The sequence below is a fragment of the Lepisma saccharinum genome, chromosome 25 (assembly GCF_977018435.1).
Source record: "Lepisma saccharinum chromosome 25, izLepSacc3.1, whole genome shotgun sequence".
Classification (NCBI taxonomy): Eukaryota; Metazoa; Arthropoda; class Insecta; order Zygentoma; family Lepismatidae; genus Lepisma; species Lepisma saccharinum.
In genome coordinates this window covers 19,175,387-19,186,894 of record NC_139253.1, presented here as the reverse complement: position 1 = coordinate 19,186,894, position 11,508 = coordinate 19,175,387, and positions in this window count along the sequence as shown.

Genomic DNA, 11,508 nt, shown 5'->3' with positions numbered 1-11,508 from the left:
AAATCCTTCGTCGCTTCATTTCTCGTGAAGTTCTAGCCTGATTTGATATATCACATCACCCCCTTTCCTTTGAAATGTTTGCGGTGAATTCAATATGGCGGTCAAAAATGTGCTGGACCTGCGCTTGACACACGCAGCTAGGGATCTCCCTGTGCTTAACCTATTTCTTTCATGACCAGGATAACTCCTTTACATTTTGTAGAGGCTGTTAAGGGACATTTGACTCTTCATAGTTCATGTAATGGGGCTTTTATCAGTCACATAGTTACACATATTATTTTGTATCTTCTGATTCCATGGCAGTCCCAGAATGATTTTTTGATATGTTTTAGAGTATGGTATGAGGGACCAAATATATTTTTTTCACGATTTTTGGTGATGACATGTTTTGAGATATTCAAGGTCAAAAGTCAAGGTCACGTGACAAAATTATATTTTTATTAAAAGGTGTGCTTGTTATATATCACTGGAAAGCTTGTTCAATTCCCTGTACAATAAGCTTTATTTGAGCTTCCTAGGCAAAATAGGGGCGGAGTTACAGCAGATTTAGTATAGCTAAGCGGACTCAAAAAGGGCAATTTATGCTAACTTTGACCTTGAATAATTTAACAATTACGAGACGCACGAAACTAAAAAAATTTATACTTACTAAGTTCCATGCATAGTTTCAATTCCCCAAATTTCATGAAAATCGGAGATGATCAGGTCAAAGACTGTGTTGATTTCGCATGGAATGACTCGTATGTCGTTTTTGTCCGTGTCTAGGTTTGATAGAAGTCTGATATTTCTTCGTAGCTCGCCAATTGTTTTCACAATGCTATATCCTGGAGTAATCGCAAACATCAGGCTATGATAGTATTATTTTTGGATTTGCTTTCCAGAAAGTTTCAGCTTTCTGTCTCTTGGTTTTTGAGATACAACGAATTCTGATAGACGCCATTTTTTTATTCTTTACCTTCGTCGCGTGTTTCTGCCATAAAGTTAATCGCGAAGTGCTGGAAATGAAAAGATTATACGTGTCCTGAAGAACGAACTTGGAGAATGTGTTTTCACAGCTCTTACTAGGTACTGAATAGTGCTCGACGTGAGAGTGGATGCGGGCGGATGGTATCTCCAGCTAGCAACATTTTCGCAAAGCATCCCTCCCCCCACCTGCCTTATTGTCATCATGTTAAACCATAGGAGTAACCTTCAAGCTAACTCGTCAGGGATTCTACTAGCTGATTCAGTCAATGCATAAATTGTATTATTCTTATTTTACGTTGCTTTTCTTCTACTTTTGCCTAATCGCAACGACGAGGATGAAATCGTGATTGCGCGAAACTGATGAACGTACGGTACGCTCACAATAGAACACCCACGACCAGGTCAGGACTTGAATTTGGAAACTTCGGTAGCTAGAGCGTGAGTCGACCACACAACACGCTTGATCACTGAAGGGCCAATTAAAAAAAATTAAAAAAACTAAAATTATAAATTTGTTGTACATTATACAACGAAAACACACATACATAAGGCGCTCGTGTGATAGAATAAGTTTCATACGAAAGCCATTTTCGTACATATAATTCTAAATTACTAAGTCTCGAACCAAGCTAGACTTTCAGATATTGTCTCGGTTTCGTTTCGATTTTACGGTGGTCTGACTTGTTCTCGGTCTACTCCCGGCAAGTTTGGTCTTGCTCTCGGATCCATCCACAGCCAGATAATGTTGCCATACAGTGGGCGTCGTTACGCTCATGCCCAGCATGAACTTTATTCTGCCCATCATGATGAAGTCTCATCCCACCAGCGTGAAGAAGTTTCGTCTGCCCATCATGATGAAGTCTCATCCCACCAGCGTGAAGAAGTTTCGTCTGCCCATCATGATGAAGTCTCATCCCACCAGCGTGAAGAAGTTTCGTCTGCCCATCATGATGAAGTCTCATCCCACCAGCGTGAAGAAGTTTCTTCTGCCCATCATGATGAAGTCTCACCCCACCAGGGTGAAGAAGTTTCGTCTGCCCATCATGATGAAGTCTCATCCCACCAGTGTGAAGAAGTTTCGTCTGCCCATCATGATGAAGTCTCACCCCACCAGGGTGAAGAAGTTTCGTATGCCCATCATGATGAAGTCTCATCCCATCAGTGTGAAGAAATTTCGTCTGCCCATCATGATGACGTCTCATCCCATCAGTGTGAAGAAATTTCGTCTGCCCATTATGATGAAGTCTCATCCCATCAGTGTGAAGACGTTTCGTCTGCCCATCATGATGAAGTCTCATCCCATCAGTGTGAAGAAGTTTCGTCTGTCCATCATGATGAAGTCTCATCCCACCAGCGTGAAGAAGTTTCGTATGCCCATCATGATGAAGTCTCATCCCATCAGTGTGAAAAATTTCGTCTGCCCATCATGATGACGTCTCATCCCATCAGTGTGAAGAAGTTTCGTCTGCCCATCATGATGAAGTCTCATCCCACCAGTGTGATGAAGTTTCGTCTGCCCATCATGATGAAGTCTCATTCCACCAGAGTGAAGAAGTTTCGTCTGTCCATCATGATGAAATATCATCCCACCAGCGTGAAGAAGTTTCGTCTGCCCATCATGATGAAGTCTCATCCCACCAGTGTGAAGAAGTTTCGTCTGCCCATCATGATGAAGTCTCATCCCACCAGTGTGAAGAAGTTTCGTCTGCCCATCATGATGAAGTCTCATCCCACCAGCGTGAAGAAGTTTCGTCTGCTCATCATGATGAAGTCTCGTCCCACCAGCGTGAAGAAGTTTCGTCCGTCCATCATGACGAAGTCTCATTCTACCAGCGTGAAGAAGTTTCGTCTCTCCATCATGAAGAAGTCTTTGCCAGTACACCATGAGGAGGTCTTAACCCACCATGAAGAAGTCATGGCTAACCCTCTTGCCTACACAAAAACCTACATGAGTGATTTTCAGAATCCTATATACGTACTTAAACTTTAATCACACACAGAGCTGGGTAAAGAAAGAAATTAAGAGCAATGATAGAAAGAGACAGAAACAAGAGATAATGGGAAGATAGAAAGAACAGAGAAAGAAAAAAATGATTGATTGAGTTGGTGTTTCAAGTCCATTTTATGCACAGTAAGGCTAATCGGGACTGGACCTACAGTTTAAAGTTTAATCCGAACCACTATGTGCCTCCACCGGATATCGAACCCGGGACCCTTTGATTACAGGGCGACGACGCTACCACTGCGCCATCGGGGAGGCACAGGGAAAGAAAGGGAGATTAGAAGGAAGAATGAAAGAAACAGATGAAGAAAGATAGAAATAAATACATTTATGAACAGAGGGAGGAAGACGTAATGAAAATGTTAGCCATGTCCACCAAATGCAAGCCAAAACAGAAAACATTTCGTACAGCAATCTCATCCTCATAAAATTTTCTGACGACAACCCTGTCAGAATGTAACTGTATATTATAGACCCTGGGTTCGACTCCCGGGGTGGGGGATTTCCGGTCTCACGCAGGCCAATGGATACCAGGGGGAAACCCGGGGAGGAGAGAGGTAACGGCAACCGGTGTGTGGTGCTGATCACATCACCTCCAAAGTGGCCCAGATCGAGAATGTGTGTGTTCTTACCCCCTATTCCCTAAATATGCCTTCATGGCACTGATAACTTGACCTTTACCATAATTGAGTTGTAACGACACGGTTGGAACAGTGGCGGACTGAAACACACACACTCACAAGCCTCTTCCCCAAACGTTGCATCGACTGACACACGAAAGGGCAATAAAAAGAAAAAAAGAAAAGATTCGAGAAGAATAAAAATAAGACAACGCTTATGCTGTTATGCAGCCTCTCTACAAATCGCCTAAAGCTCAATACAGGTACCTTTTTTGTGGACTAAATTGTTGCGCGGAGGAATACAACAATTCCCCAGATCATAGTTATTCGGTTTTTGGCATTTTCGTAATTGCAAGAAGACCGCGCACCAGTTCTTTTTCTCGAATAATGTTATTAAACATAGTCCCACCTACTCGCCGCTTACGCTAGCAACATGGCTTTGCCCCCAGCTCTTGTACAATTCGTAACGCAGACCCAATAATTGGCGGGAATCAGAAATTTATTATCCGAAGAAACTCGACGGTCAGGTTTTCTGGATGTCTTCAGGGGTGCCCCCACCTTAACTGCTCCCCCCCCCCTCTTGTTCCGAGCCCTGCGTGCTTTGAATACGGAAGCTTCTTATTAATTTGAGTCAGGTTGAAGTTAAAAGCAACGGGAGCAAGCTTTCTGCCTCTGTAAAAGGACACGTTGACCATATCTGCTCATCTTGCTCTGTTTGCGATGTAACTTGAGCTCCTTTGAGGGGTCAAAGGAGGGTAATTGTATCAGCAACTTGTAACCCCTCCCTATACCACATCATTCTTGAAGGTTTTTAAATCCTTTTTTGCCGCTTGTTGCTTGGAAGCAATTAATAAACGGGAAAATACTACTCCTGTCAATGAAAATAAGGTAATTTCTATAATTACTGGCTTAGTGATATTAGTTATCGGAGGGCATTAGAGGGCTTGAATATTCATTTCTCATTTGTTTGTTGGAGCTGCACTCGCGGCACCAGGTCAAATCGAAATACTGTGTTTGCAATGGACGCATATTCTTCCATCTGACCCCCACTTGGAATATGGGAAATTATTATTTTTATGAATTTATTTTTATATTGGAATTCCCTTTCCCTCTTTCTGTTTGTTTTACTAGATTTTTGCCTTTCTTCCATTTTCTTTTTGCTTCCTCTCTCTGCCTCCCAACGTGAATTATTTCTTCCTTCTCTCCCGTTTTCTTCTTGATTCTCTTTCACTCTCCACATTATTTTATTCTTCTCATTCTCTTCTCTCGCACACATACACACTAGCTTCTTATTTATGTTCCCTATTCTTGCTTTCTCCATAGCGTTCCTTTATTTCTCTCTCTCTCTCTCTCAGGAGTGTTTCTGTTGATCAGGAATAAGGAATAATCTTGCGATCATTACAGCATCTTGGGATCGATTCCTCTTATTTTGTAGAAATTCTTTCCTCACTTTCGTGTTCAATTCTTTTCTTCATTATTCCTTTTACCCGTTAATTCCTTCCCTTTCTCACTGTTCTGTTCACTCTTCTTCCATTTCCACAAATTTCAAGATGGTGAACGATGAAGTATATATGAAGTTCATGAACAAACATAGAGTAACAGTTATGGGCTTAAAACCATGTGCAAGAATATTGAATTGGAAATTGATCTAGAAAGGTGTAACTGAATTGTGCGACCTAAGATAAGGATCGAGGATGTTTTGATTTGATTTAGATGAACACGAAGAGGTTTGCAAAACCCTTGCAAAGTTTTTCTATATTTGATTGAATTCTCAAAACAAGAACACGATCTCATCATTTTTACATTTTACCAACAGATGGCAGTGATGCTCTTGCGAGGCAGAGTTATAAGAAACATATCTGCTTTGTGGAAATTATGTTAGTTTTCAGTAGACAACAAAATAGTGCATATGTTTGCAGTAAACTGGGATGGTAGAAAGATAAGAAACTGCTGAATGCATCAGAATATTCTTTCCTTTTTGTAATTGCTCAAGCTTAAAAACTTTGCGTAACTAATGAACTTGTGTTCATTCTACACCATTTAATGTGAATAATCTAACTGCACAATATGAAATGTATACTATAAAGTAAAGGTTTATAGTATCCATTTCATATTGTGCAGTTAGATTATTCACATTAAGCTTATTCCATGGCGAAACTATCCCCATTGCAATTATAGGGAACGGATTTTAAGGTGCAGTACCATTTAAAAAATATAGCTGCTTTCATACAGATCATTTGAGATCGTATTTTAGGACATGAAATCAAGTAAAATGAACACACTTTTCGCACCTTTTAGCACATTTATCCTCTTTTTACCCCATCTTGAATGCCTTCAGCATCTTTTATCTTCCTTATCTTTCATGTTTTGTTAAGAAATTGGACAGAAAAATTAATGATTTTTCACTCTTCTTGAGCAGCTACATAAAATCCTATAGTATCATTTTGTAGAGCAGAACGAGAGCTATAAAATTGTCTAATATAATCATTGCCGCCCCAATAGTTCCCGGGATAATGTAGCAAAACCCAGGTGAGAAAGCACAAACTTCTACAAAACGTATTCGGCAGAACCACAGTTCTCTATGCGGTCCGCGCGTATTATATACAGAACGTCCGATTCAATGCAAGAACGCCCAGAATCGCCAACGAGGAGCATTCGGACAAAGTCTAGAAATGGTCTAATGAACCAACAAGTTATCGATTTCTACGCCAGTCGTGCTGGGAGCATCATCTCCCTTGCAGCGTCCAGTCCAATTTGAAACTCTGAAGTAACGGCGAGTTTTACTGATGTTGCTTCTGTGTTCAGAGGCTGCCCTGAACAACTTTTTGCCCCTTAATAATTTGCTCAAGAAGTAGTCACATACTTCTGGGTTGTAACTAGCCCAGGGACTTTCAGTAGTGTCGTCATTATACAGAAGTATCCGTGACTGTAGAGTGGGATGCATAAGTACTACTAGTCAAATTGTTCATCACTATGTTAATTATATTTGCTTCACGCAATGAGAGCTTTAAGAATTGAAACAAAAAGCCAAAAAATCTGCTCACATTCTCTACACCAGCATACGTTAAAATCCATTCCTTAAAAACATTAATGAAAATAGCCATGGCCAATTTGCCGAGCAATACTTGTGCATCCCACTGTACAATTAGATGTAACTTGCTGAAGTACGTTTATATTAGTAATTAGGAGACGACAATGGACCGAAGAAAGCATTCTTGTAATGCAACATTTCTCCAAATTATAACATACTCTTGATAAAATTACATGGGTATTATAAAATTTTGCCTCCGTGGTGTAGTGGTTAGCGCAAATGTCTCAAATCCGAGTCGTTCCCTCATTTATTCAATCAGATCTTCATTAATCACCACTTCCTCCGTTCCAATGGCAGAAAACTATTTCATAGGGTTTCAGAGGGAAAAGTTACAGGCAAGCAGAGGCGTCGCCAGCGTTTGACCGAGAGTAGGCTCTGGCCCCACCGTGGGATTATTAATGTGCCCAACTAATGAGAAGTTTTTAAAACAATTTTTGGTGGGGTAGGAATCACAGAGATAAGATAAAGAGGGTAAAGAGAAGTAGGGATTGAGAAATAAAGGCAGGAAATTGGTTGTAAGTGAGAAACAGAGGAAGAAATACATTTTGACATAGAGAAACACGAAGAAGTATATGAAGAAAGATATGTGTAAGCAGATGGGTAGACAGAAAGATAGTGAGGAAACAGAGTAATAGAAAAAAAGATAATTTTAGGAGCCATGAAATAGGTAAGAATTTTAGCCAGCAACTTTGGAGCGGAACCCATAGAAAAGATTTGATTTGATTTGATTTTGGTTTAGTTTATTTTACTTCGCGTTTTGTGCCTCTTGGCTAATTTGCGAAGATGGGGATGAGTGATGAAATGATGAAATTGATGAATGGACATTCACAAACAACCAAGCCCGACCGGGATTCGAACCCGGGACCCTTGGCGTCGCAGCGCGATGTGCTAACCACTCGGCCACAGGGTCGGGCCCCATAGAAAAGATCCATAGGCGTGCGCACGGGGAGGCAAGGGGGGCAATTGCCTTCCCTAATACTTTTACAAATCAAGTGTTGAGGAATCTTATCACCCTTATTAAACAATATTACACTTCTAAAGAAAATACAGTTTTTTTATGTAGATGAAAGTTCCGAAGTACGGAATGGGGGGAGGGCATTATTTCCTAATATGAGATATATATTTCTATGGGTAATGTATGTATGTACGTATATATGTATGTGTATATATATACTAAAAGTTACGCCTAAAATTACACTAATGGGATATTCAGTGTGTCCGGACGCACACTGTACAGTCATGAAAGAAAATACTCCCCCATACAGCCTTAATATCAGTAGTCTTATGGGGGAGTACACGCCCATGTTTCATACTCATCAATTGAGTGATTTCCAATTTAGCCTCAACATTTCACCTGCCGCGGCGATGGAGATGAGATGTTAGGAACACGTTACTTTATCCAAACGAGGATCCTTACCCGTAGAAGTGCACCGTGTACTATATGTCAATACAATAAAACAGCGAGATGGAATGAGGTGTTTTCCCAAACTGAAATTTCATCAAGGATTTTGTCCCTACCCTAACCACCCATTCAGGGTCTGTGCACGCCTATGATGTTGTTGATTTGCTTTATTTTACTTCGCTTTTTGTGCCACTTTCGGCTAATTTACGAAGATGGGGATGAGTCATGATATGATGAAATTGATGAATAGACATTCACAAACATCCATGCCCAGGCCAGGATTCGAACCCAGGACGCGTCTACGCGTAAACAACGGTAGTCTACATCTACACGTATACAATTTTATACACGAAGATTACGTAATCTATGTAAACAACATGGCAAAAGGTGATGACTTAGCAAAGGGCGCCGTGGAATTAAAATAAAATTATACTGCGTATCAGTTGCTGATGTGTAAGGATAACTTTTCATACTCTTTCTTCCAAATTCCAACAATTTCTCACCTAGGAAGAAACCTAATATAGGAAATATTCTAGTGTTTTATGGGAAAAAGACCACTCTTGGCTCACGACTGCCATCTGTTGTTCTTTTTGTATACTATTTATCTTCTTCCATAGTTGATGATGGAAGAGAAGATAAATTTTGTTGTAAATAGGATTCTTTTCAGTTCGTTAAGAACCAATATAGTTGAAAATGTTACTTCCCTTTCATGAAAGCCTTGAAAATTAATTTTAATGCAATTTAGATTGTCTACGTAGTCTATGTAAACTACAACCCAATGTAATCTACACGTAGATTACGTGTAGACAACACATGTAGACGTAAACTTATAGTCTACGGCACATCACTCAGGATCCCTGGCGTTGTAGCGCGATGTGTGCACGCCTATGAAAGGATCTGCACTCATTATAATGTGTTGAGTGTTCAGAGTGAAATAAAAGCGACTGTCTATGTGGCCGTGGTGTACGACACATCTCCCAAGACAAATTCGGTATTATGGAAGCGCTGGAAGGAAGGCTGCTGTATATCTCACGAACTATAAGGAAAGAGCCTCAGCGGAAGAGAATGAAGTGTTGATGCAGGGTGTTTAGATTTTCACGGGAGGAATGTCTTGTGTAGTGTATTGAATGCACCAAACTTGCAGAAGTATCCTTGTCATCTCAACTTATGCCTCCTTTCATCGCAAAACGGAAGATGGCAGTCAAAGCTCTCTCGAAGGATCAGTGTTTGGTCAGTAAACACACGGAGCCTTAGTGACCTAACAGCTGCATCAACATGAGCATCCCTTTTTGCCTTTTGATTTGAGGAATGCAAAGACACGCTCCAGTGGGGACAGGTAGAGCAAAGGTAAGCTTTAGGTGAAGAGGCCGCTTTCAAGACAGTGTTGCCCGATCATATAAAGTTATGGCGCGGTTTTGATTTTTTAGAAAATACGTATGAGGATACATCTTTTTCTTTTAATAGCACATTTGTATATTACGTCGCTCTCCTTTAGGCTGGATTAAAATTTACGAAGGGGCTCAAAACCCTGAAACTTCGGAGAATTAGCAAAGTTAAATGTGGACGCGTATTTCGGATGGATTGTGGAGGATTAATCCCAGGAGTATATGAAAGAACTACAAAATAAATCGTTAAGAAAGAAAGCAAAAGGGTATAACCTCCTTTGATCTCCGTTGACGTTTAAAATTAAGTTATCGGCACCTTAAATTTCTATAACTAACGACAACTGAAAAATACCATTACCCTCAATTAAATGTCATTAATCCGCCTCTTGGACGTGTGTTAAAATCATCTTTAGTCTTATACAAAATTTATCAACCAATTTATCTTATGAATACAATGTTGAAAGTTATAAATTATATTATTTTCAATTTTAAACATAATAATTGCAGTTTTTCCTCAGTTCATAGTCTCATCTTACAGTATGTAACGTAAGTTGTGTGTACAACGTTGTATGGTAAACTCAATACTATTTACTTCGCCAAAGTTTTTGGGCAGTGCTTTCTAAGTCGAATACGAGCGACTGAAATGTGTACGTGTAGGGAGTCGAACCTGAGGCCCCCTTAATTAAAAGCGTATACCAATTATGTTTTTAAGTACCAAATAGTTGCATGTTTGTAATTTTAACAATGAATCATACATTTTAAAAATTATTGTTACTCTGCGAAACGGTTTAAGTAACTCAAAACTTGTACTTTGTATTATTTTTCTGCAAAGGTAATTTGGTCCAAAAATTGTAAACAGCTATCCTTCGAAAAGTTTCCATTCGAGAAGAAAATATTACTAAAACCGAACTTGAAAATCTCCATATGCTGACCAAGGCAGAAATTTATTTTATTTTAAAACATAAACTAAACGTAACGTGTCAACCTTCTAGCAAGGTCTTCTTCAGACTCTGTACAAAGTACAAATGTAGCAAGGTACAAAACAGGAAGATTATATATATATACATACACACACACACACACACAAAAATCACTCCCCTCCAGACACAAGATTATTAGGAAGTTGTTTTTCTGGAACTTTCCATCAGGTGGCATTCCCTTGTCAACTGTACTTTCACCTCACAGGCGATTTAGCTAAACATTTTCTTTCATCTGGAATGTGGTTGGACTCTCTATCTCACGCTCTTTTTCCTTTCTTTCTTCTTCCTTCTTCTTCTTCTTCTTCTTTCTTCTCTCCTCTTTCTCTCTTGTCCTTTCCACTCTTTCTAACACTTTCTTCCATTCTTTGTTTATCTTCAGCCCCCCCCCCATTCCAGTTCATTGTGACTTCTTCTCTATTTCATTGGCCTCCTTCCATTTGTTTGTTTTGAAAATAAAATAAATTTCTCTTTGGTCAGCATATTGAGTTTTTCATATCATGGAAACAAGGCTTAATGGTGTTAAAAGCGAACTTAACATAAAATTAACACTTTTATCAGAATAAAAAATTAAAGAAACCAACAATCTTCCGAGAAAAGAGGCGCCAGGAGACGTGCTGACAGATCGAACATGATCACAACCCACAACTTGATTTCGCTAGATGACCAGATGCATTCAATAACTTCTACTATGACTATTTTTGTTTTTATGAACCTTTGACATTATCTCTGTTTAAATATTGCTCGAATTGTTAGAGAAAGTGTATTTTGATCCGTTTCAGTATCCACTTTGGACCACTGTTACATTAGACTATGTATGTACTTTGTCACGTGTAGCCTAACTATACATCACGTTAACATAAAAATACTTTGCTCGGATTTTCCGAATCAAGTAACAGCCAAAATTGGCTGTAATTGAGTCGAATGGAGCAACGATGACATTTTTGGGGATTAAACGATCACATGCATGCATTCATTGTAACTCATTCTCTTGTTTTCCTTTCTTGTACCTGGGGTGTAAGGGGTGATTTTCCACGTAGTACGCCCAACTGTCAACCTCACTTC